This window comes from Alligator mississippiensis, chromosome 1 (assembly GCF_030867095.1).
Source record: "Alligator mississippiensis isolate rAllMis1 chromosome 1, rAllMis1, whole genome shotgun sequence".
Taxonomy (NCBI): domain Eukaryota; kingdom Metazoa; phylum Chordata; order Crocodylia; family Alligatoridae; genus Alligator; species Alligator mississippiensis.
This window is the reverse complement of record NC_081824.1, coordinates 5,822,946-5,847,964: the sequence shown is the minus strand read 5'-3', so window position 1 is coordinate 5,847,964 and position 25,019 is coordinate 5,822,946. Positions and strand designations below refer to the sequence as shown.

At 50.8% G+C, this 25,019-nt stretch overlaps 1 protein-coding gene across 5 annotated transcripts in view; it reads right to left on the bottom strand.

Annotated features, from left to right (window-relative positions):
- EXTL3 (exostosin like glycosyltransferase 3) overlaps positions 1–25,019 on the bottom strand; it is a 193,374-nt gene that overhangs the window by 70,762 nt on the left and 97,593 nt on the right. The window contains exon 3 of one of the 5 annotated variants that reach the window (XM_019483814.2): positions 9,189–9,283. The exons of 3 other annotated variants lie outside the window; for them this stretch is intronic. The gene's annotated coding sequence lies outside the window, so the exon portion shown is untranslated. Of the gene's footprint in view, positions 1–830; positions 1,025–9,188; positions 9,284–25,019 lie in introns of all 5 variants that reach the window. One more of the 5 variants, XM_019483815.2, reaches the window with a different exon arrangement.

Below are 25,019 nucleotides of genomic sequence, written 5' to 3'. Positions count from 1 at the left end.
TGGGGAATAAGAAAGTGTTTGATGCTTCACTTCGCACCAATGGGGAAGACGCAGAATTATTATTGCTTTAACATACCAATCCATCTAATCCACCCAAATACACCTCTGTTATGGGCTCCCAAAGACAAAGCGGGGAATTCAGCGGGTAGGTTTTCCAGTAACAATAGAAATATCGAGTCTCACCAAATTCAAAAGCTCCTCTAAGCTTCCTTTTCTTTTAAGCTTACTGTAACTTCCATCTGGCCAAAATCCATACAAGGCAAAAAAACAATCTATAGTTCCTAGTACATGCACTAAAGAAAGGGCACAAAGCAGTCTTTAGTCTAGTCTTGTAATCGGCAAGATCCCCTTCCTGTCCCCACGCTGCGTCTGCTTTTCCGGAATAAGGCTAAGGTAGTCTAACCCAGTAAAGGGTAGCCTTGAGGTCAGTGTCTTTGGCTTTATTCCTTATTGTTTCATATCTGTAACATTAGTTTTTTAAATGCTGCCAGACAATCCCCGAGAAGTTGGCAGGGACCTCAGGAGGTAGCTACTCCAACCCCCTACTCACAGGGGCATCGGCTCCCCCCTGGACTCTCTCCAACACATCCGTGCCTTTCCTGACGGGCGGTACTTGGAGCAGTCTAAGGCCGCAAACAAGACTATATGGCTCACCATCTAGGTGCCCGAGGACCTGGGGCTCTTATGGAAGATGAACCTTTAAGCGAGACAGGCACTAGGTAAAAGAGGAGCTTGGAGCACTGCAAAGACAAAGTCAATCTCTACAGGGGGGAAGAAACCCTGGGAGAAGGAAAAGCCCCTTGGAGACAGGGGAAGGGGATTATTCTTACCAGACTTGTTTTGGCAGCAAAGGCTGTGCTGATCCTGCCCGTGTTTCCTAGATCCTCTGCAGTTCTACACCAGATAGCAGGAGACAGCGATTTCTCCCTGGGGAAAGCAGCTACGGCACAGATCTCTTCCGTTTACCAGGAGCGCGGCTCGCTCCCATGCAGCCTGGGAGCCCCAGGTGACCATTTGCCAACAGCTGCGGGCAAGAAAGGGATCAGCTTCTTCACCTGCCTCCCAGGTCAGAGGACTCCCCAAGCCGCACGGCTCTGGCAGTCTCACAGGAGCAGCATCCCTGTTGTGATGAGAACAGTGCTGTCGGCTCTACTTCATGGCAGGTTTTTGCAATTCTCTCCATAAAGCTGAAGTTGATTAAATGGTTTTGCAATGACCCTGCCACATCATTCCTAGCCAGGTGCATAAATCAGTGCAGCACTGATCGGGGAGCTGGGGGCTTCCTGCATACTGCTAGGTCTAGCGTACCCCACAGGTCACAGGGGCTCAGAGGCGGCTGTGTGGCCTGTCCATACCCCAGCTCTGCAGACACCAGCCCCTGAGAAGTACTACACACCCCATTCACACCTGCAAGCTCACACTACACCCCCAGCTGCTTAGTCATTTCAAGGTCCAGCGTAAAACAGCTTCCTGTACTTTTAAATCCCTCCCGTGAGCTCACAACTCACAGATCTGGCCCCTGCCCTCACCATCCTCCTGCCCGTCTCCTCCTCTAGGTCCCTCCCATGCGCCCGTGCGTTACCGGACCAAGAGCCTTATTCCACGCTTCATGCTGCCACGTGGAGCAGCTCTCCTGCTTCAGCCTCGTGCTACCCACTCTGCTGCCAGCTCAGGTCTGAAATCTCTAACGCACCTAGTGCCAATTCTGCAGTTTCCTCCCGCCGGCTTGGTCACAGAGGTGGAGACCCGTCACACAGAACAACCCTCTCCCATATCGGATCTGACTCCTGTTCCTGCGCCCTTTCCCCTTCCTCGGTGTCTTGCAGGACTGCATGAACCACAGCCTAGGTCACCATCTGGTTTAGGTTTTCATACGATGTCTGCCATTAGTTCATTAGTTCTTTCAACACCTGCTCTGCAGACACCAGAGGTGTGTGCACCCAAGGGCAGGGGGAGGCCTCACTACTTTGGTTTCTTCTGCTCAGTCCCAGCATTCAGCTCTCCCTTAACACGACCCTTTCGTGGGCACGACAGCTCATTCATGTGCACAAAGCAGTAGGTTCAGCGAGCTCATTAGCTGCTCATCTAGGAAGCGCTGGCATCACGAGGAGTTGCGTTTGAGCCCCGAAGCAGTAAACAGACACCCAAATTAAGCAATAATCCAGTAAAGTAGCACAGGCAATGTACAGGGAGAGCCCAGTGCCGGGCAGCTCTTATGCACATGAACAGATTGCACTATTCAACATGCCCCATATAGGCAGGATGCTATTAAGACATACAAATTGTGCAGTATTTCCCTCTTCCTGCAATGCAGCTCTTTGCAATGAAATAACAGCCAGGCGGGACTTCAAGGAACGCCAGGGACACCTCTGACTCCTAAGGTGCAAATCTGCCACTTGAGCTCAAGGAGAATCTCCACTCGGTGGGCAGCGCAGGGTCTACGTCACGCAGTCAAGCAATGCTGCTTTTCTCCCCGAGAGGACAGTGAGGCCCCCACGCTAGCTGCTACGAAACAAATGACAGCGTAGAAATGAAGACGAAGGCAAGATGTTATCCTTACGAAGCCCGACGGAACAGCAGTCCAAATCAAATAACCCTTTTAGCAACAGGTAAGGAAGGCAATCGCTTCACCCGAGCAATTGCTTGAACAATCGCCGCGTTTTCACCTGCAAATCAATAATTCAATTACAGTGTCCAGTCAAAGGAGGTTTGAAAGGAATAAAGGCCAAACGCGCTTTCCTTGCGTCCCTCTACGCAGGCAGGGCAGCTATGGAGCTGCTTGTCTGCTAGTGACAGCACACCCTGCCCAAGCAACAAGGAGGTCAGAGAGGAGCTTTGGGGCGTCTCGCTAACTCTTCTGATTGAACCGATAACCCAGACGCACTTGTCAGGACAGGAATTTTGAGTCTGCTGGATCTCAAAAAAATAAATATGCTCTGAGGCCACGGGAGTTCAGCCGCCAAGTATGCTCCGATCGGACGCCGGAGAGGCGCAGAGTCCCGTGCAGAGAACGGTGCTGTTGTAGATCAGCTGGGAGCAGGAGATGGTGCCATTTGACACGGACTCTGAGCAGCCCAGGAAAGGATGTGGGGGTCACAACTGATAACCTGGCACTGGAAGTGAGGAAACTGCCTTTGATTTGGATATGTATAGGAAAACCCTGCTTGGCTGCATGAGCCCGCTGCAGCCTGAGCCGCCGGTTTGGTGAGGCTTTCCACCCAGCCCACCACTTTTCCCTCAAGCAGCGTCGGGGAATTTAGTTCAGAACATGGACTAATGCCTGCAACCTCCCCACGACAGACTGAGATCCCAGCAGACCCTGCAAAGCAAAGCATCTCAGCCCTTGAATGGGAAACCCATTCAAGGTTTGCAAGAAGGGACGTTGGGCAACTCCACTGTTGACGCTCTTCAGCCGAGTCAACACTAGTGCGTTGTGATCATACCAGCATGGCACTGGTGAGAGGGGAAGAGCGAGGCTGGAGGTGTTATTTTTCAGATGAGCTAAACAAAAAGTCCTCTTCCCTGGCATTTATCTTCCACATGAGTTGCCGTCTGCTGAGCTCCCTTCCCCTTGTAGCTTTAATTGCAAAGGTTTCTTCATCAATCTGGGCTGCTAAGACTCACCACTGCCAGGAAAAAAAAGCAACCCTCATCCAGGCATTATTAAAAACATGCAAACAGAAATCAATGGGCATCTCCAGCCAAGATTCGTCTTAACACTTTATGGCCCTCAAAGCAGGGGCAAGTTCTTCCTTTAGGTCTTATGCAGCATTGCATTAGGTCTATGCCTACTGCCTAGATAACAGGACAAGAAGAGGGAAATGTAGCCCAGCCGAAATGCTTGTACTGTGCTGCTGCATGCCATTAAAATGCTGCCAGCTTTTAGCCTGGAGGTGGCTGTAGGCAAAGAGTGATGAGTGATGGTCTGAAAGAGGGTCCTGGCATAAGCTTGAGATAGAAAAGGGGTGAACTTGTAATGATATTAGTACAACACGGACCGGAAGAAAAAGGCTCGCGGTGTTGTCTGGGCCATTGTGTGTCAACAGGGGCCATTTCTCGGTACCTGCCACGTGGTTTAGTGCCTCTCAGAGTCCAGTTTTCTGGCACAACCCCATCCTCCTTGGACCAACTGGCATAGGGATGCTTTGAAAGGTATCCAGCTTGGAGGCAGGTGGCCCAAATTTCTGCATCCCCCAGCCGTGAAGCAGAGGTACTGACTCCAGAAGAATGTGCTCCTTGACAAAAAGGCAAGGTCAGACATCACAGCTGGAAGAGTAAAAAGGGGAAAGGGAGGACACCCCAACTCCAGCCCCACCAATGGCACAGGTTGGCACTTGATCAGAGACAGAAAAAAAATTCAGGGGAGGAAAGAAACCCCACCATGCTGTAGTTCCTTAATGAATGGTTTGGGATCCACTCCCCATGATGCACAGTCTTGTTTGATCAGTGCCTTGGGGTAAGAAAGCCCCGGAGAAATCCCAAAGCACGGAGCTCACAGCAGCTCTGAGCAGCAGCTGCCCCAGATGTGAAACACAACCCTGTTTAATGGCATCCAACAGCGTCCACTTGGACCTGAAGAGGGGACACGGACAGATGAAACCCGTGCTTAGCTTGGATGCTGCCGTTAACATCCTCTGCCCCAAATCCCACAACCCAACTCTGGAGCGTGGGCTCTAGCACTGTCATTTCTGAAAGGGCCGACGCATCAAGGCTGTTTCCACCGCACAAGAGATGATGCCTCCCACGGGACGCTGCCGTCAAACAGAACGAGGACAAACCTAGGAATGCTTCCATCACTCTTACCCCACATTGAGCAGCACATTACTTAGCCAATAACCCCACTCAAATCAAGGGCACTGCTTTTACGGTACAGTCCGCATAATATGAGCCCCATGTGGCAGACCCCTGGTTTATGCAAACCCCAGAACTGCTTCCATCACCCTGGTTGGTTTTGGGGGGTCTCTTATCTCAGTATAGAACAGGCTGATCTTTTATAGCTTGGGATAACAGCCAAGATTGCAGTGAAGGAGACCAAGGTTGCAGGCCATCCTCAGAGCCATCCAGCATCAGCCACCTAGGACTGCCCGTGATGGAGAGCCACGAGTCACCAAAACGCTGCTGCTGAAACCAGTGTTGAGCTGAGTCCTTAGGAGTGGATGACGCTGTGGTAGTTCATGCATGGAGGGTTGGATGGCTGTACCATAAATACAGGTTGCGCTGGGGGGCAAGGTGATATCGTCCCATGTGGAATTTGGCTTCTTTGCTCCCTGACACGAGCGTGTAAATCTGCAACCTACCGCAAGGAAAGTTGCCCTGATGAAAACCAGCAATGGACCCACACGTCCTGTGTCCCCAGTTTCAGTCATGCCGATTCAGATGATAAGCTCCATGCAGCAGGAATGGTCTCGCTTTCCATGCTCAGCACATCCCATAGGGCCACAATCTCTGCTGGGGACCCTTGGCTCTGATACAGCAATGATGAAGTTACATTAACTTATGGAATCATTGCTAATATGAAATAAATATGCAGTGGATGCATAAGAGGGATTATTAAGTATACATATCCGAAGCACTGGCTGAAATAGCTAGAAATGTTATGCTAAAACTTCTAAGAGGGATAATATGAAGCAAGGGAGAGGAAAAAAACAAGTATTTATGAAAACAGCGCTGGGAGTTTCTTTCCAGGGAGACATTTCATGACAAGAGTGCTTTTGGGCGGGGGCGGATTCCTGACAAAACAAATCAACTGCTATACGATAGCCCTTTCTCGCGGCGTGCCGGAAAGCTCTCCAGCAGCTTTTAAAAAAAATTAGATTTGCTTATGTTTAACTGCCTAAGTGGAAGTGTCTGGAGATGCCGCTTCCCCCGTGAAGCTCTCGATAATCAAGAGCTCACGATTCTATTACAGAGAAAACGCAGGCTGCTTGCTAAGCATTCACCGCTCCTTGCCTTCCCACTGCAGCCACCAGCGGTGGAGGAAACTCAGCAATGTGTGCATTCAGGGCCTTCCTGTTACACCCTGAGCTCATCTTGCCTTCTCGCCCATGACCCTCGACTCCCTCTGACACGAACTAATGGATGCGCTGGGAATAGCCAACCCCCCTCACAAGTTAATCGCTCGTTAGATGCTAGCGACTGATTTGAAGTCTTGCAAGCAACTGCTCTAAATGCAACCGCAATATCTGGACCACGAGGATGTTCCTGCCCCTCTCCCCTCCGAGAGCAGCCATGATCAGGCAAAGAGCCCTGGAAATAAATTACTGTACACCTAGGCTCTTTGACCCCCTGACAGCCGCAGGAAATGTGCCAATGCATCTGCTTAAGATCTAAATTACATACAAGGGCTCCTGCCAAGTCCTCTGAAGTTTCTTCCCAGTTCAGCTGGAGGATGTTTAAGGATCCAGGCCCCCCATTTCAAAGGGAAGAAACCGCCGACACTTAAAGAAGATCTTCCCTTCCAGCTGCACTTGCAAGAGGCAGGTTTGCTGCAACAAGTGTAAGAAACCAGCCAGTTTCTGATGGCAAAATCAAGGGGCATATGGGAGACAGGTGGCACTCACTTCCTCCATTTAAACATCCTCCACTGCCAGCATGGATGCATCTGACTGCCCTCTCCATGCCCCCGACATGTACCTTACTCCTCACCTGGGTCAGGGAGTATTTGTGGGAAGGGACTTGTGTCTTTATGTTGACATTTTTATGAATTTCTGAATTTTATAGTTAAGGCTTCCTAACTGCAAGAACAGCCAGGCAATGGAAGGAACAAGCAAGTGGTGGAGTCTCCTTCCTGGAGGTCCCCGGGCAGAGGCTGGACAGGCATTTGCCAGTCCTGGGTTGGAAACAGCGCAGTCTATGCCATATGCCCCAGGTGACCAGGTGAGAAGCTCCTCATCACCCTGGCCTGGACTTTCTCCTGTTCTCCCAGGTGTTTTTCTCCCCTTCTGTTTGTTCGAGTCCTACCGTAGGGCCTGGCCGCTTTCTATCCAACAGGGCGATTACCACTCGCGACGACATGCCATGCTCGGGGTAAGCATTCATAAAAGGGGCTCTGAGTTTTGGGCGGTCTCTGGAATCCGCGATAGGAATCCCAAAACAGCCAGCTCCCAGGGCTGGATTTTAACCGCTCCATTATGAATGCTTGAGAGCAAAATCAGAGGCTGGTTCTCAGTCAGTAGTAGCCTCACTTTAAGAAAAAAAAAGTGTTTGTCAATGAAACGGCTCCTAGACCAAGCTAGGAGGTTTAACATAAAGCCTGTAACAAGCAAGTAAGATTTTAACCTAAGATTCTCTCTTTTGCTGGCGGCAAAATGTATTCCCTCGTGCAGCACAGCTTGCACGCTCTTCCCCGCTCTCCCACAAGCATTTGCTAGTACGTTTGGACTTTGAGGGTGGCGGAGGATTGCTATCTTTTGCCGGATCTTAGCCGGATCTTTTGAACTCGAAGTCAGGCTCTCGCAGGAGCTGAGCTCCAGGGCTCCCGCCGAACGAAACAGCCAGGGCTCACTTTCACTCAAACAAGGAAAAGAAAGGGATGTAAAGTGATGAGGTCTGGGGGTGGGAGGGGAAGAGGACTCCTAGGCTCAAGGAAATGCAACATGAAAGAAAGCCATTATGGATTTGAATGCCGTGATCCCATAAACTAAACGTAACGCGGCCTGGTTAGTACAGGGATGATTGCCTTGAGGGAGCTGCCAGCGCTGCCGAGTGAGCGGGAAGCGTCCCACCCCGAGCATGCATCACGCAGATGCTCTCTTGGAGATGCTCCTTCAGAGGGCAAGCAAACACCAGGTCCTGATCTCATCACTTCTCATGAAAGCGGTGGCAGCGATTTTCACAAATTCTTGTCTTTCGGGGCTGGAAGAGATCACCCAATCTCCTAGTTTAACTGGCTGCTCAGAGAGGCCATTCACTGCCCCTGCCCAAAAGCACTCTGGTCATGAAATGTCTCCCTGGAAAGAAACTCCCAGCGCTGTTTTCTTAAATACTTGTTTTTTTTCCTCTCCCCTGCTTCATATTATCCCTCTTAGAAGTTTTAGGGTAACATTTCTACCTTTCAGCCGGTGCTTCAGACATGTATACTTAATAATCCCCCTTGCGCATCCACTGCATATTTATTTCATATTAGCAGCGATTCCATAAGTTAACGTACCATCATCATTGCTGTATCAGAGCCAAGGGTCCACAGCAGAGATCGTGGCCCTATGGGGTGTGCTGAGCGTGCAAAGTGAGACCCTTTGAAAGAGCTGAAGCCTGAACCCCTGCGCTGCGGCTGGACTCCATCGGCTGCAAACATAGGCACCAACTTTTATTTTTGCTGGGAGAGGGGGCCCAAGATGATGGACATGTGGAAAGTTTTATGTATTTCAGGTGATGGCCCTCTTCTCGAGGGGGGCCAGGGCTCTCAGGCCCCCGTGTACTTGGGACCTCTGGGTATAAATGTACTGCGTTGCACTGGTCCCCACCAAATCCACCTGCCAGCTCCCTCTCCATCTCCATTTCTGCACGGTGCCAGGTAGCAGGAATGGAGCAGAATTGATCCACTGCAGCAACAGCTGCACTTCAGGGGCCGAGGAAGTGACCTTGGACACTGCAGTTTATAAAGATGGGGGGGGCTCGACTAGAGTCTCCTGGATGAAGGGTATTATGGGTAACATTTTTCAAAGCACCACAATGACTGCATCCCTGTCTAGTTTCATTAGGAATTAGGCTCCCGAGTCATTTAGGTAGCACTGATAGCTTGACATTTATTATTAATATCACCGACACTTCTTGCAGAACTCTGTTCAGTTGCAGACAACCTTGCCAAACTTTAAGTGTTCAGCCTGAAATGAACACACCGAACCCCCAATCAGCCGGCATAGAAAACACCAGCCAAAATGGCTCAGCTGCTTCTAATTGTTATATTAATGATAAGCAATTGTGTAATTAAAGCCTGTATCAGAATGCATAGGCACCAGGTGGCCACAGTAAGATTGCACAGACAGTCTTACTTCTGGCATTTCCTAAATTCAGGATGCCTGGGTTTGAAATTTCCACAGCTTTTTGTTTAAGAGGGGGACAGAGGGGAAGGAGGACAGAGAAAATACACGCTTATATTATAAACATACGGTACCGAAGGAAAAACCAAAAGCAAACACAGTAGGCTGAAATCTGCTCAACTCGGCAGTGGTCGGGTGGGTGTACTTTACCTCCTCCTTCCCCTGCTCCTTGGCTCAGACCTGAGCTGTCACACATGCACTTCCCTGCTCATTTTCTTCCCGTGTTGATCTCAGGGGTTCCTCTCCTGTTTTAAACAAACACACAAACAAAACTACATAGACGTCGAAGCTATAACCCATTGCCAACGGCATTGTACAAGCAAAGCTGCCTGCTAGCGCTCAGGTTGGAAACATGCCTTCTTTCAGGCCCGATTCACGAAGAGGGGAGATTTAGATGACAGCTTGCCCTGAGGCTGAGCCCTCCTGCATGCCTGGGGAATTCAGCATGGATTCACCGGGGGGCAAGTCAAACCTGACCAACCTGATTGCCTTGTACAACGAGGTGACTGGCTCCGTGGATGCGGGGAAGCTGGCGGAGGTGATATACCCTGGTTTTAGCAAGGCATTTGATATGGTCTCCCACAGCATTCTTGCAGGCAAGCTAAGGAAGTACGGCCTGCACAAATGGACTATAAGGTGGATAGAAAATTGGCTGGGGCATTGGGCTAAGAGTAGTAATCAATGTTTCGATGTCTTGTTGGCAGCCGGTATCAAGTGGAGTGCCCCAGGGGTCCGGTTTGGTTCAATGTCTTCATCGACAATCTGGAAGATGGCACAGCATGCACCCTCAGCAAGTCTGCAGATGACACCAAGCTGGGGGGAGTAGTAAATACACTGGATGGTAGGGCTAGGATTCAAGAGAGACCTCGACAAATTGGAGGGCTGGGCCAAAAGGAATCCCATGAAGTTCAACGAGGACAAGTGCAAAGTCCTGCGTTAGGACAGGACAATCCCATGCACCAGGACAGGCTGGGGCTGACTGACTGGGCAGCTGCTCTGCAGAAAAGGACCTGGGGGTGACAGTGGGCAAGAAGCTGAACAGGAGCCAGCAGTGTGCCCGTGGTGCCAAGAAGGCTAACAGCATCCTGGGCTGCATTGGGAGGAGCGTTACCAGCAGGTCCAGGGAAGTGATTCTTCCCCTCTATTCAGCCCTGGAGAGGCCACATCTGGAGTCCTGTGTCCAGTTGTGGGCCCCCCACTACAGAAAGGATGTGGACACATTGGAGAGAGTCCAGTGGAGGGCAATGAAAATGGTTGTGGGGATGGAGGACAAGACTGGTGAGGAGAGGCTGAGGGAATTGGGCTTATTTAGTTTGGAGAAGAGAAGACCGAGAGGGGATTTAATAGCAGCCTTCACCTCCCTGCAGAGGGGTTTGAAAGAGGATGGAGCTGGACCAGTCTCAGTGGGGGCAGATGACAGGACAAGGAGCAATGGGCTCCACTTGCAGCAAGGCAAGTTTAGATTAGATATTAGTAAATATTTTCTTACTAGGAGGGTAGTAAAACACTGGAACAGGTTACCCAGAGAGGTGGAGGAGTCTCCATCTTTGGAGGTTTTTAAGACCCAACTAGACAAAGCTTTGGCTGGGATGATGTAGTTGGGGCTGGTCCTGCTTGAAGCAAAGGGTTGGACGCGATGTGAGCTCCTGAAGTCCCTTCGACCCTCATTTTCTGTGATTCTAAGTGAGACCTGTCACAGGCAGGACAGAGCTATGGTGTCTGCACAGCACCCAGTGCCCCCAGCTCAAACAGCAGCAAAGGAAACCATGCACCTGATGGGATCCTGCATGGAGCAAGTGATCGTTACACAGGTGACAACACAGATGTGGGGCAGATGCTGCTGTCCTGTTGATCCCTTAACAAGCCCTAGAGGCCATAGGGCATCAGTACCAAGCACCGTACATGCCCGAACAGTCGCTCAGGTCATGGGCTAGACATGTAGGGCTCAAGCCCCATCCCTCCTGCTGCCATAGCCAAATCAGTAAAAACAAGCAAAGACAGGGCTAAGAAAAGCCCTGTTTTGCCCTGGAAATCCCAGCTGTATAAAAGCAGCACGGTTTAGGAATCAGGGCACCGTGAGATTCAGGCTGGATTCCTCACTTGGCCTCCGACTTGCTCCATTACCTTTGCTTTTCTGAGCTACTGTGCTCCCTGCTCCAAGGTGAGGGATCGCGAAAAGCATCTAGCCTTGTAAGGTCTATGGGGACGGGCCTGCTAAGTTTGATGAGCCATAATCAACCAGCTACAGCATTTACAACCACATCTGATCCAGATGTCACGGCGGCAGGAAGTGGCGAGTCCTTACGTCGCTACTCTTTGCCCACCCGGTCCCTGTAGTACCAGCTCTGCGCTTGGTCTGCCAGTTTGTGCTATAGGATGAACTCCTATACCGTATGGCCAAAACAAGATACACCCAATGACAGCTCTGAACCGAAGCTTTCCTGGAAATATTTGAACCCAAGCTTTTTTGGAGATATTTCCAGGAAATATTTGAACTCAAGCTTTCCTGGAAACAAGATACACCCGCTGACAGCTCTGAACCCGAGCACCAAAGAAATATTTCATCCGCTGATGAGGCTAGTGGGGCCGCTGTGACTTAGGCTGATATAACAGGCCCCTAAATTTCACTGGGCATCATGCCCACCACCTTTTTGCACTGGTTTCTCTCCAGTTGAATCCGCAGCTCCATCTCAGACGCATTTCTCTGGCAAACAGCCTCCTGGCTGCAGCAGCAGAGGCCAGACAGGCTCGAGACACACCCAGGGCCCTTTTATTAACCTTGCTGCAATGCTGCTCGCCTTTGGGTTTCACAGCTGATGCTTTTGTTGTGTGCAGCATTTTCTTTTGTTAAAAAACAATAAAAGCTGCTCGGAGGGACCCACTACATCTTGCCTTCATCCTCCTGCACAAGCATCCTGATGCTCGCTCGCCGGGGATCGTAAAGATCCTTCTTCCCACCCCAAAGGGAGAAGCAGGCTGGAGAGAAACTCCTTTTACTACCCTCGGTCCATTCCCGTGGTCCCAGTCCTGCCCTTGTCCTGGGTAGGAAGAAAAGCAAAACGAGGAGCTTTGCTGTTTGGTTTGGTGGCTGGTGACAAGAGTGACCGTGGCTTACGCAGGCTCTCCCCTTTATTCCCATAAGACGAATGCTTCCCCTATGCTCAATGAGGAGCTCGGCCTTCATGCCACGAAGAAAGTGCTCTCCCAAGTGAAGCTAAAGCTTTCTCCTAGCAAGCCACAGGATGTGGCCGATGTCCATTTGCACAAGGCTGCAGGATGTTTGCAGATCTGGAAACTCGAGGCATGTTTCTTTTTTTTTATTATTCTTCACTCCTACCCTCATGGGCGAAAGAGCTCGCAGGGCACAATTCGCTGTGGGCCGGATGGAAGTGCCTGGCGGACTAGATCCGGCCTGCAGCCTATATTTTGCCCACCCCTGGCTTAGATACTGCTGAATATTTGGACCAGTACTCTAGCCACATCTTGCTTGAGACATCTTAAAAGGGACCCGACAGCCCCGAGCAGCCAAGTGCTGAATGTCAAAGGGCACCGCCGTGCATGCAAATGAAAGCTGAGCAGGAACCAGCTAGAAACTCGTTATGTTTTCAAGCACTAACTTTGTAGCTGATTGCCTCCTTTTATAGCTGGATGGACAATGTTTATGGCATGCTTGTTACTTTGCACGTGTGGCCGGTCTACATTTATGGTGCATCAGTTAACTGTGTAATGTATGCAACACGTGGCAGGGATCCAAGTTTATTTTAAACGCGCCACAAAACGGGCAGCGCGATTCGAGACTCCCACAGTCGCAGGTCACTCGAAAGCTTCGCTCGCTATTTAAAAATGGTTGATGAGGTGCCTGGGGTGCACACGATGCTTCATGGGCCTAGACCACAGCCCCCTCCCTGAGCAACTTGTGAGCTAAATGACCCAGGATAGCTATTACAATGCATGAGAGTTAGCCATGGCCTATTAACATAAGACTAAGCTGACCCAGACTTGGCTCATCCTGTAAGAAAAATAGCATGTTCTCTCCAGCTCCCAGGAGACAAATAAGGGCAAAAAATCATTTGTTTGATTTATTAGTTTTTATAAGCCATGCTGTACGGACAAGCAGCAAACCTGAACCGCTGTTGTCAGCAGAAGCGAAGGACATTGTGTGACCCAGTACTCTTGTTCATCTCCTTTTTTGTCCTTTGGAGTGGCCCAGGTACCTCTGAAATTAAAAGCGTCCCTTGCTACAGCACTCAGCTCATTGGGGCTCACCATTAAAGTCCACCTTTGCTAGAATGGGCAAGTCCATGAAAAACCGCTAGAGCGTCAATAGTTGCTGCTTAATGCCAAGGAGTTACCACGTGGCAGCATGTGCCATTACATCTTTACCCCTGCTTTTAGAAGGGACAATGGTAACACTTGGCAAATGCTCACTTTTTCATAGCTCTTTAAAAAGGAAAAAAAGGTTGGATGTTTGAACCATAGGTGGGTTTCCCCTTCATTGGTGCAGATCAGCAGGGTTGATATCAGATGGGATAATGCAACTTAAAGGAAGGATTAGGGATGCCTTCTCAAACTCAAGCATAGTATCTGTTAAAACATCTGATGGGCCTCAGGGTGGATGGGCCAGAGCCGGCCGTTACCACGGGACGGACTCCGAGGTAATGAGTCATAACTAGGCGATGGAGAACATTTTGCACGAAACTACTTGCAAACAAAAATCTCTCCTCCCACCTCAGTCCCACACACAAAGGAAACTGCAGCTGAGCTGTTTTGTGCTACTATGCATCAGATCCCAGAGCTCGGGATACCGCAGTCCTTCCCCGATCTGAACGCAGGACAGAGGTGGCATTGGTTACGCCCCTGGACAACCTCCCTCGGGGGTGTGAGCGGGGGTCAAACATCCAACCCAGCATTCGTGCATCTCTCCGCCGTCTTCTAGACCACTGATCATTAGGTGAGGCAGATCTGCCGATGGGACCCAACAGGGGCAGGTCGAGTAAACCGACTCCTCGAGAGAAGAGCCCTGAAGGCAGCCGTACCACCAGTTTACGACTAATCCTCAAATACAAGGTTCTTCATCAAAATCAAGCATGCATGCTCCATTCTCTCCCATGGCCATCCATTCTCCCCAGTGTAAATGATTTAGGGGTGGACTCTACTCCCAGGCTGACCCTGAAGTCCACCTGGAAACGACGGCTCAATGTGCAATCGCTCGTCTCTTGGAAGGCAAAGTACGCTATACCAAAATCTGCATGTTTTTAGGACCGCTTCCCTAGCAAAGGTCCAGATCTCACACATACTTACTTGGTTAAGGAAGCCAAGGCTTACTTGGCCTTGGCTAAGAAAGAGAAGGAGAGAGGCCACCATTACTTACTACATGGGTGAGGGGCCAAACACGTCTCAACATCAGCCCTGACCAGGGGGAACCGCCAGGTGAGGCAGGGAGAAGAGCAACTTCTCTTCGGCCCCTTTGGCCCCAGTGATGCCAGCTGCAAAAGCGTGTGGGATGTGGCTGGATGGTCATTAGGGATGTGAGCAAGAACAATAAATACACACCCACAAACACAATCTTTCTCTCCGCACAAGAACCGAGTTCAAAGTCCTACATTTTCCTTTGCAAGAACTAAAGACACCCTTTCCCCTGCTTTAAGTGTCTGTGAAGCCAAGCAAGACACCTGCTTTCCAAATATGCTGGACTATTTTCATAGAATCACAGAAGTCGGGTCGGAAGGGACCTTGTAGATCTTCAAGTCCGACCCTCTGCCTGGGCAGGAGGAAAACTGGGTTCAGGTGACCCCAGCCAGGTAGGCACCGAGCCGCTTCTTAAAGACCCCCAGGGTAGGAGCCAGCACCACTTCCCTTGGAAGTTGGTTCCAGATCCTAGCCGCCCTGACTGTGAAGTAGTTCCCACAGATGTCTAATCTAAACCTACTCTCCAACAACTTGTGGCCGTTATTCCTTGTTATCCCGGGGGACGCTAGGGGAAACAAGGTCTCCCCCAAACCCTTCTGGTCCCCCCTAGTGAGTTTATAGACGGTCACCAGATCCCCACTCAGCCTTCTCTTGTGAAGGCTGAACAGGTTCAGGTCCCGTCACCTCTCACTGTAGGGTCTGCCCTGCTGTCCCCGGATCATGCGGGTGGCCTCCTCTGGACCCGCTCAATGTTGTCCACATCCCTCTTGAAGTGCGGCGCCCAGAACTGGATGCAGTACTCCAGCTGTGGCCTGACCAGTGTCGTGTAGAGGGGGAGGATCACCTTGGACCTGCTCGAGATGCACCTGTGGATGCACGATAGGGTCCAGTTAGCCCTGCCGACCGTGACCTCGCATTGTCGGCCCATGTTCATCTTGGAGTCAATGGCTGGCCCGAGCACCACGAGCGCTTGTAAAGCAGTGCCAAGGGCCCTGCAATAACTCCTGCTAGCTCCCTTAACACCCTGGGGTGGAAAGCATATGCACCTGCTGACTTGAACACGTCCAGCCCCTCCAGAAGCTCTCTAACCCAGTCCTTCTCAACCTTAGGTCTGGAGGCATTCCCCTTGAGTCCGTCTTGAAGCACGGTGGGGGAGTCCCGGTCCCTGCACAAGAAAACGGAGGTGAAGAATTTGTTAAAGAGGTCTGCCTTCTCCTCTGGCGCAACCACCAGATTGCCCAGCGTATCTTGCAGGGGCCCTGTTACTGGAATTAGGTTTTGGGGTTTTTTTTAAAGCTTAAGAGGGTTTTTTCAACACAAAGATTCGCAGGTCACCTCGGCGATGTCAGGAGCGAGCTGGGAGACTGAGGCTGTCAGATGAGGCCGTCTCTGGGCACAGACTTGGAGCCCTGGGAGCTCTAGACCACTTGGATACTACATAACTACAGTCCTACAGCTCCCACTTTGATCTGTTCCCATTTGGAGAACTGGAGGTCCCCAAAGGCCTTTAAAGATGATAGGAACCTGAACTGGGAGATGTTTACTGCATAATGGCCCCATCATCAACCCTTCGAAACAAAATGTTTTGAAACTGGCTTTAAATTCCCTATTCTTCTGTTGCTCCAGCCTTTCTTCTCCGATATTTTGCTAAGCAAATGGGGCCCGTGCCTGGCAGAGGAAGAATGGGACCGCACACGCTGCAGGGACCGTGCTGACTGGCATCTGTCACTCGCAGCAGCGTCAACCTTTAACCAAGCGCCTCGCTGCCACAGCCCAAATGCGAAAAGCAAATGGCAGATGTCTGCAGCAGCATGCGCTGCGTCCAGGGAGGAATTAATCTGCGGAGAAGAGCAAACTCCGAGCAAAGCATGCAGCCCCTCATTATTCAGACTGAGGTCCAGAGGCAGAACAGGCAGCATCTGGAGCCGACAAACCGAAGCAGCCGAGTCGGTCGTGCTTGGGAGGGGGACAAAGGGTGGGTTCGATCGCTATAACAGTCTGCGTGGTTATCATGGGAGACATTTCAACACTGAACTTAGTGCCTCCAGTCCTCAACCAGGAGGGTGCAGGTGTGCAAAGCAGCCAGTCCTCAACCAGGAAGGTGCAGGCGTGCAAAGCAGCCAGTCCTCGACTAGAAAGGTGTGGGCGTGCAAAGCAGCCAGCCAACTCAGTGCATTGTGCACGGGCACCCTGGCTCTCAAATGACCTTTCCATCCCAGCAGCTGGCTCTGGAGGGGGCCATATCCAGCCCTTCTTTATTGGACTGATGGCTCACCTCACTCAGGGTCCCAAAGGGGGAAAGGAAGGGCAGAGAGGTCTCAAAGGATCTCTCCTCTCCTCAATAACTCCTCTTTTAGGGGTTTATTTATGACTGAATTCACACAGAGCTAAAGGCCAAACACCTGCCCTAACTGCAACAGGCCCCGTGCAGTTAAGAAAACACACAGGTGCCTGGTACTGCAGCAATGCAAGCGGGGCAAAGCCATTACCGCTTGAACCCGGTTTCATCTCGGGCTAAAGTTGCAACCATTTGGCTCATCTATATCAATGCAGGGCCATGAAGAGGTAACAGTTATGCTAGCAGCTGAGGCACCGAGCAGCAAGTCCCCCTGCTCTGAAGCCCCTAAGTCACACCTCTCTCCACAGCCAGGGAGGGAAATTTGAAGTCCTTTGTTAACGCATATGGGGATGTGCATGGGAATGCAAAGGCGTTTGGGGCATATGGGAATGCAAAGGCATTTTTTCAAGCCACCACGAATAGCTGAACAAGGAGCAAGGACTCCACAGAGCTTGGAGAGGAAGACCGGCTCCGCGGTGCAGCTGACAGACATACAATGAGCCATGCTCTGCTGGACGCTGCCATCCCGGGAGCAGTGGTGAACCCCCTCTAGCTACAAGACACGCCGTGGCTCTGCACCCGTGGGCTGCCGGTACCAGCAGCCCGGCCGAAGCCGTCTGCATCCACGGACGAGCTGTGCTCAACTCAGCAGCCAGCCTCCTGACCCACGGCCTGGGAAACTCGCTCCGCTTCCAAGAACATGTTTTCCTTTGGGCCTCTAGGATCCAACAAAAACAAGCCAGACGTTCATCCTCCTGGAAATTAAAAACAGCGTCCAGGACATGCACACAGAGGGAGTTTTCTCTTGCCCCAGCAGGAGACGTGGCTCAGAGATGTTTACCCCAGGCAACACTGGAGGAATTGGTGTCACGGGGCGTGGAGGAAGGAAGAAATAAAAGACCCGTGACCGCAACGCCGGTGACGTTAGACTCCGAGAGCCCCAGGGCTGGAAGGGACCTCCCGGGCCACCTACTCCGAGGCTCTGCACAGTTTATTCATAGATTCATAGATGTTAGGGTTGGAAGGGACCTCAATAGATCAGAGTCCGACCCCCTGCATAAGCAGGAAAGAGTGCTGGGTCTAGATGACCCCAGCTAGATACTCATCTAACCTCCTCTTGAAGACCCCCAGGGTAGGGGAGAGCACCACCTCCCTTGGGAGCCCGGTCCAGACCTTGGCCACTCGAACTGTGAAGAAGTTCTTCCTAATGTCCAGTCTAAATCTGCTCTCTGCTAGCTTGTGGCCATTATTTCTTGTAACCCCCGGGGGCACCTTGGTGAATAAATACTCACCAATTCCCTTCTGTGCCCCCGTGATGAACTTATAGGCAGCTACAAGGTCGCCTCTCAACCTTCTCTTGCGGAGGCTGAAAAGGTCCAGTTTCTCTAGTCTCTCCTCGTAGGGCTTGGTCTGCAGGCCCTTGACCATATGAGTGGCCCTTCTCTGGACCCTCTCCAGGTTATCCGCATCCTTCTTGAAGTGCGGCGCCCAGAATTGCACGCAGTACTCCAACTGCGGTCTGACCAGCGCCCGATAGAGGGGAAGTATCACCTCCTTGTATAGAGGGGAAGTATCACCTCCTTTAGGATGCATGTGTTACACGTAGGAGACCGAGCTATAGCGATCCTTTGCTAGCAGGGAAGAGATGGAAAGCAAGAGCAGAATCCCTCCTTGCTTCCTTCGCTCGGTCTTAGGACATCCCTCTGCTTTTGCCTGCACCCTTGCAGCTCACCCTGCATAGGCTTGCTACGCAGCCCTTCTTTCTCCTCCCTTCTCCCTCTGCAGGCTCGTGGCTGCTTTGGATTTCTTTTTCTTTTTGAAGACGCACAAGTTACCTTTTACCGCTCTCCTCGACAGTTTTACTCTACAAGGCACCAGCTTCTCTCTGTAAAAGTTTTTAACTCGTTGCCCCCTGCTCTCAGGATTTCCCAAGCAGGCATATGCTGCTATTCAGGCTTCTTTCTACAAAGCCTCCAAGCAGCTTTAATGTTGACGGGCGCCCCGTGGAAACAGTTCCTGGCATGCACTGCCCCAACCCCAATTTGAGCAGAAGGCCAAAGTCATCTGGGGGAGACCCACCGCGAGCAGAGCGCTGTAGCCGCGGTGGGACGTTCATCTAGGAGGAAGACAAGGGAGACTGCAATCTGCTTCGCTTTGCCTGCACTGGCATCTCTCCAAGGGATGCAGCTAATACAGCTCCTGGGTTGACCAAAGCCTGGATGGTCTCCCAGGAGAGACCAAAAAAGGTTGGATCTTAAGTACTTCTAGAGCTCCCGCCCTGCCGTTAAAAAAAGGTCCAAAGTCCGTCGGAAGTTTTCACTGGGCTAGCGCCGACAGCGTGTCACAAAAACGGCACGAAATAACCATCTGGGCCCATTAAACTACACGCACTCTTAGGCTGCCGCTCGCTGAGACGTTTGTTCCAATTGCACGTGCAGGTCCCACGCAGCATACTAATATTTTTACTAGAACACTTAAAAACAGAGATTTAAAGAAAAGCGTGGTCTCACAGGTCCCCTGCCGCTTCAGGACAGGTCCCTGCAGCAAAGCCCCATATCTTTATTTTCCCCCAAATGCTTGCCACTCCTACATGATCAGATGATGGGCTAAACCTAAATGGGTGCAGAAGTCTTTTCAAAATACCTGTGTTTCTTTAGGAAGCTCAGCTACAGTAGGAGGTTTGATGGCAGGGAACCTGACTAAGGGAGAATGGGAGCTGGGCATAAAAGCAAGAGGCACCACAGTGCAAATGCGAGTGCGAAAGGGCAGGGGAAGAGATTTATCATGGTATGACTCTTAAATAAGCAATAAGTGGAGAACAGCCACCTTCAAAGAAACCCTTTAACCAAGTATGGCCGTTGACCTGCTAATACTGGGCTTCTTCAAGGAAACCCTTACCCGCGCATGGCTGTTGACCTGCAAATATTGGGATTTCTGTTGCACAAAATCATAGATGGAGTTTCCCTCCCGAATTTGGAAGGGTCTCTCCCCAACTCTAGCCAGGTGCCCAGCTCACATTCCTGAGGCTAATTCACGAAAAACCACAGCTTTGGATTCACACGAAGTTCCTCCCCATCCATTTGCTCTTCCTTGCCTGAAGTGGGATCCACTGATTGAGATGTTACTCTGCTTGCATACTAAATCCACTAGGATGATGCAGAAAATTGGGACTGAAATAGGATATCCGTGGCAGTGCCAGACTGGGTTGTGCTATGCCTTTGCTTTGAAGAGCTAGAGTCCTGCTCACTGTGGCAGCCTTTCAAATCCAGAGAAGGAGAGAAGGCAAACATCTGCAAGCGTCAGCACTTTTGTTAAAGGAAGTTACTGTGAGGTCCCAGGGAAGCGTCTGCTTTGCACTAAATAACAACGGAAGAAACAGAGCAAACAAGACGCCCCTGTATTGCCACCTGCATGAAGATACGCTCCCCTGCTCATCTTGGGAATTGCTTTTTACAACCAAACGGGGATTTTGATCGGAGGAAGGAGGGAAGCAAACTCCTTCAGCCCAGCATTGCCAAGCCACCCATGCAGCGGCTAGCAATCGTGAGAACCGCTCCTGGAACGAGCCGTTGGGAAGCTGCCTCCCACGATGCTGTCAGTCGTGCGGGTGAAGCATTGGACGGGAACATGCAAGATCTGAGCTCAGTTTCTGATGCACCCCTGGACCTCCCACATACCCGCAGCCAACCCAGATGCTCTGTGCCTCAGTGACTGGTCTGTGCAATGAAGAAAACATCCCATTTTTGGCTTGATTCTTGTCTCTTTGGAGCAGGGTCTCTGTCTTGCTAGGCTTAAATGGTGCTCAACATTTTTGCTCAGCAGGCTGGATTGGCAGTGCCCAATCTGCCCACGGGCCAGATCCAGATGGTGCTCCCAATCTAGCACCCAGGTGAGAATAAACACCGTTTGGCCATATAGATGGGGGCGGGTGGCAGGTTGACCCCAATGCATCCACACAGGGGAAAGGAGCTTGACTCGGCCCTGTGGAGAGGGAAGGGGATGGGAGGAGTACGGACTGGCCCCAACCCAGCCCTATGGGAGAAGGGGACATGGCCTGGCCCCAACCTGGCCCCCTGGGGAGGGAAGCGGTGTGCCCCGACCCCAATAAAGAAGCAAGGATATGGCCCCGTCTCACAGGGAAAGGGGTTGCAGCCTGGCTCACCTGTGTGTGCAGGGTTTGGGGATTTGGCAGGGGGGATTAATGCCCACCGATCCCCTGCCACCAAATTTCCTGACCTATAGGGAACGCAGATGCATGGCTCCGCGGGCCGGAGGCTGAGCACCTGTGGTCTATACCATTTGTTGCATCATAACCATCCAAATGTGTGGCCACAATAAAGATGGCAATAGCTTTGGCCCCTTGATTGCAGCAGACATCGGTCCAGCAGGTGCCTGCACTCTCCAGACACCCCAGGGAGGCACTCCCAGGGCTCGAAGGGCCTGATCCCATGTACCCTGGGAATTTCACATGGGATCTGGAGCCCTGGGAGAGTCTGCCTGGCTTTCTCTTCTTGCACAACCTCACCCCGGAGATTCCCCAGGGCACGTACCTTCAAGCAGGGAAGACACGGCCTGCTGTCCTGCCCACTGATCATGTAGGACAACGGGTGATGTGCATTTTGCTCAATGAAGCAGGTAAGCTGTGCATGGACACACCCCAGTTCGGGTGATCCGCTTCATTTGGCAATGTCTAATTATACCCTTTGCAATTCAAGCAGCCCAGAGAGTTTAGACCAGAAGCAAATCAGTAAAGTGCCCCTCTGGTACAATTGGAGCGCGCTGCATTTCACCCACTTGCTTGTGCAGACCCCAATTGCTGATATTTGGGTAAAGCACGTCCTCCAACGAGGCCTCTGGCTGGGAGCTGAAGACAGCACGAGACAGACGACCAGCCCCTCCCTTGGGGGTCTGTCTCAATGATCGATCCCTGTTAAAAAAGTGGTCAGTGTCCAGCTGAAGCTTGTCTGGCCTCAACTTCCACCCATCGATTCTGCTTATGCTTTTGTCTGCTATCTGCAAGAGCTCTTTAGTAACCAGCATTTTCTCCTCGCACAGGTACTTACACAGTATAATCAAATCACATCTCCATCTTCTTGATGAGCAGAGAGACACTTGAAGAGCTCAATTTTGGCATTTTCTTCAGTGCTCCATTAAGTTTTGCTCCCGTCTGCATCCTCTCTTTTATTTAAAAGATACTTTTTTAAAAAAGTCAACACCAGAACAGGCCAGAGTATACCGACACTAGTTCCAGCTATGCCATTTAGAGAGGTAAAGCCACCCTGTTACTTCTACTCACATGAAGGATCACATGAACCCTTTTTGACTGCTGCACTGGATGGGCGCTCAAACCAAGCTGCTTTGTCCACTACAACCCCTAAATCCTTTCCAGGAGACACTCCCCATTCTGCAGGCCTGGCTTGTATTCCTCGCTCCTAGAGGCCTACCTTTGCATTTGGCTGCAGTAAGATACCTTTCACATGGAGGCAGCTGAGCAAGTGCTGCAGACTGCTCTGCCTCTGCTCTCTCCTCCGTGCTATTTATTCACCACTCCGCCAATTTTTGTGCAATCCACAAATTTTGTCACCAAGGATTTTATAGTTGCTTCCAGACCATCGATGCAGTAATTACTTCTGTGGTAATTTACAGAGACCCGCTTCCCTCTTATTTTTATGCTGCAAGTTTTAAACAGGCTTTACAGCAGACCAAGAAGGAAGAGCTCCGGTAGTTTCATTTCCTGAAAGACACACTTGGGAGGAACTGAAAGCCGATTCCCGCTTCCTTTCCCCCATTAAGACACTGCCAGTAACTCTGGTCTGCAACCCTGTGACACACTTCCATCTTCAGAGCTCGTTTCTGGGACACCAAAAATCGACCAGCTTGGTGGCTTCACATATAGACGTTGCATGACGCTGCTCCGATGACCACTTATGGCTCTCAGCAAGCTCAGATGCAGCTCACCTGCCTTCATGCAGCAGATACTCTCTGTTTTATGAAGAAGGCATGAATCCACGTCATGTGCTTCCACGTGTGCTAGTAGGGGTGATGAGAGTAGTGACCAAGTTTCTATCACATACAGGGATCAGAGAGCAGGACACCAGCAGACACAGCCAAAAGGAGGAAAGTTTCCTCATGCATGGACATAACCAGACCCAAATCCCAGAAAAACATCCAACCACAAAACAAGTGAATTCATATCAATGCTCCTCAACATTAACAGAAACGATTGCCCAACCCATCTGCTCACCCACTGCAGCAAGGGAAGTTTAGGTTAGATATTAGGAAAAACTCTTTCACAAGGAGGGTGGTGAAGCACTGGGACATGTTCCCCAGAGAGGTGGTGGACTCTCCATCCTTGGAGGTTAAGACCCAGGTAGACAAAGCCTTGGCTGGGATGATGGAGTTGGGGCTGGTCCTGCTTGGCGCAGGGGGTTGGACTAGATGTGACCTCCTGAGGTCCCTTCAACCTGAATTTCCTACGTTTCTATGAATCCTGTCCATCTTGGAGTGGCACTAGACCATACACTTTCAGGGCACACGTGGGGAAGACAAAGTTAGATCTCAGAGCAGACTCAGAAAACGTCTGCTCTCCGAGTAGAGAACCAGCTCAGAAACGCAAAGAGTCACTGTGCTCGCTCGCACTTTGATATTCGGTAGCTGAACATGCACATCCATGCACGGGAACGACCGACTTGTGAAAAGAAGCTGGACCCTGTGCCGAATGACACAGTGGCTATTGCCTTACGGGATGTCTAAGCCCAACCGAGGGGAACAGCCTATCTGCGCCTCCTGGAATTGCTCCACTGGACACCAGGAGAGCAATCACAAGCAAAATGAAACAACCCGGACAAGTAAAAGACCCCAAACATTCAGTACATGGCCACACTGTGCCTGTTAGCCCCCGAAATCAGGCCAAGCTTTCCGAGCTGCAAAGATGCTGCTTAAAAGAAGCATCGGTGGCTACGTGGCTGGAAATACGACACAGGGCTCAATGAGGATATCACAATGCACGTGGATATAGCTGAAAATCTTGCCAAAAGGCTTGGTCAAGCTGGTAGAGAAGGCTTGGTCAACCTGGAGAGGTTTAAATCACTTCTGAACAAAAGTGGGCAAGTGCAAAAAGACGTGGAAGTGGGGCTACTCAACCTCGGTACATGACTGGGGTGTCCGGTCCTATCGTAGACCGTGGATAAAGCAGGCACCATGGAAAACTTGCCAGAGCAACAGCCCAGGCTACACTACCTCTGTGCAGAGATGGATCACGCCCACGGCAAATGCAATCTCTAGAGATCTTGTTTCTAAATTTAAAACAAGTTTCTTCTGAACATGTGTGAAATGAGATTTCCCCCTGCCTCAGAGACTTATAAAACGGTCTAAATCTGTGAGCGTTTCTAACAGGAAAAAAGGCACATCAGTGACACATGAGCCAGCCCTGCCAAATACTAAGCCCTTGCTCCAAAGAACACCAACGCTTTCCAAGAATAGGATGCCAGCGGGTGGGAAACACTGCAAACCCACGTGGGTGCCCCCCACCCCTTACCCTTGTTTGCTGAAACAGCCAGAGTTTATTTAAACCTTCCAAAAAAATTCAGCTCAAAGCAGGTTAAAGCCTGGGAAAATTATAAGCAAGTCAGAACAAGGTCTTATGCTGGGAAGTATCTGGCAACCTTAACAACAGGTGATATTACCAGCTCTACCTGGCACCCTAAGAGTAGGCTGGACCCATACTGTCCTGATCCACCTTGGGCTGCAGGTACATTGCTTGGGGTCTTTGGCAAAGAGGCCTTGACTTTAGTCGCCCATAAAAACCCCGTACACAGAGAGGATCTTAAGTAAGAAGGTAAAACTGGCACCATCCCACACCTGACAACAAGCCCGGTCTAAACACTATTCTGTCCATTTTTCTTGTGCTTCTCATGTGAGCAATGCCTTGAGGACGGTCTGACCCAGCTATGGGTAAAGGCATGTTCTGATTCCCCACTTACTCCATTCACATTTCCATAATCAAAGTTTTTTACTCAGATTTGGGCCTTTACAAAACTCCTTGTGATCAGTGGAGCAAGGACAGCCTAGGGGGAAACAACACGGGCAGGTTTTCCTAGCAGCAACAGCAAGGCATTTAACACGGCTGCAACAGGAGGATGCTGCCTGTCCCCAGGGGACTTTGTGCTGTTTACACCAATATTTGTCACCCCCTCCATGTTACCTAGCTCCGGAGAAGTCCCTCTTACAAAATC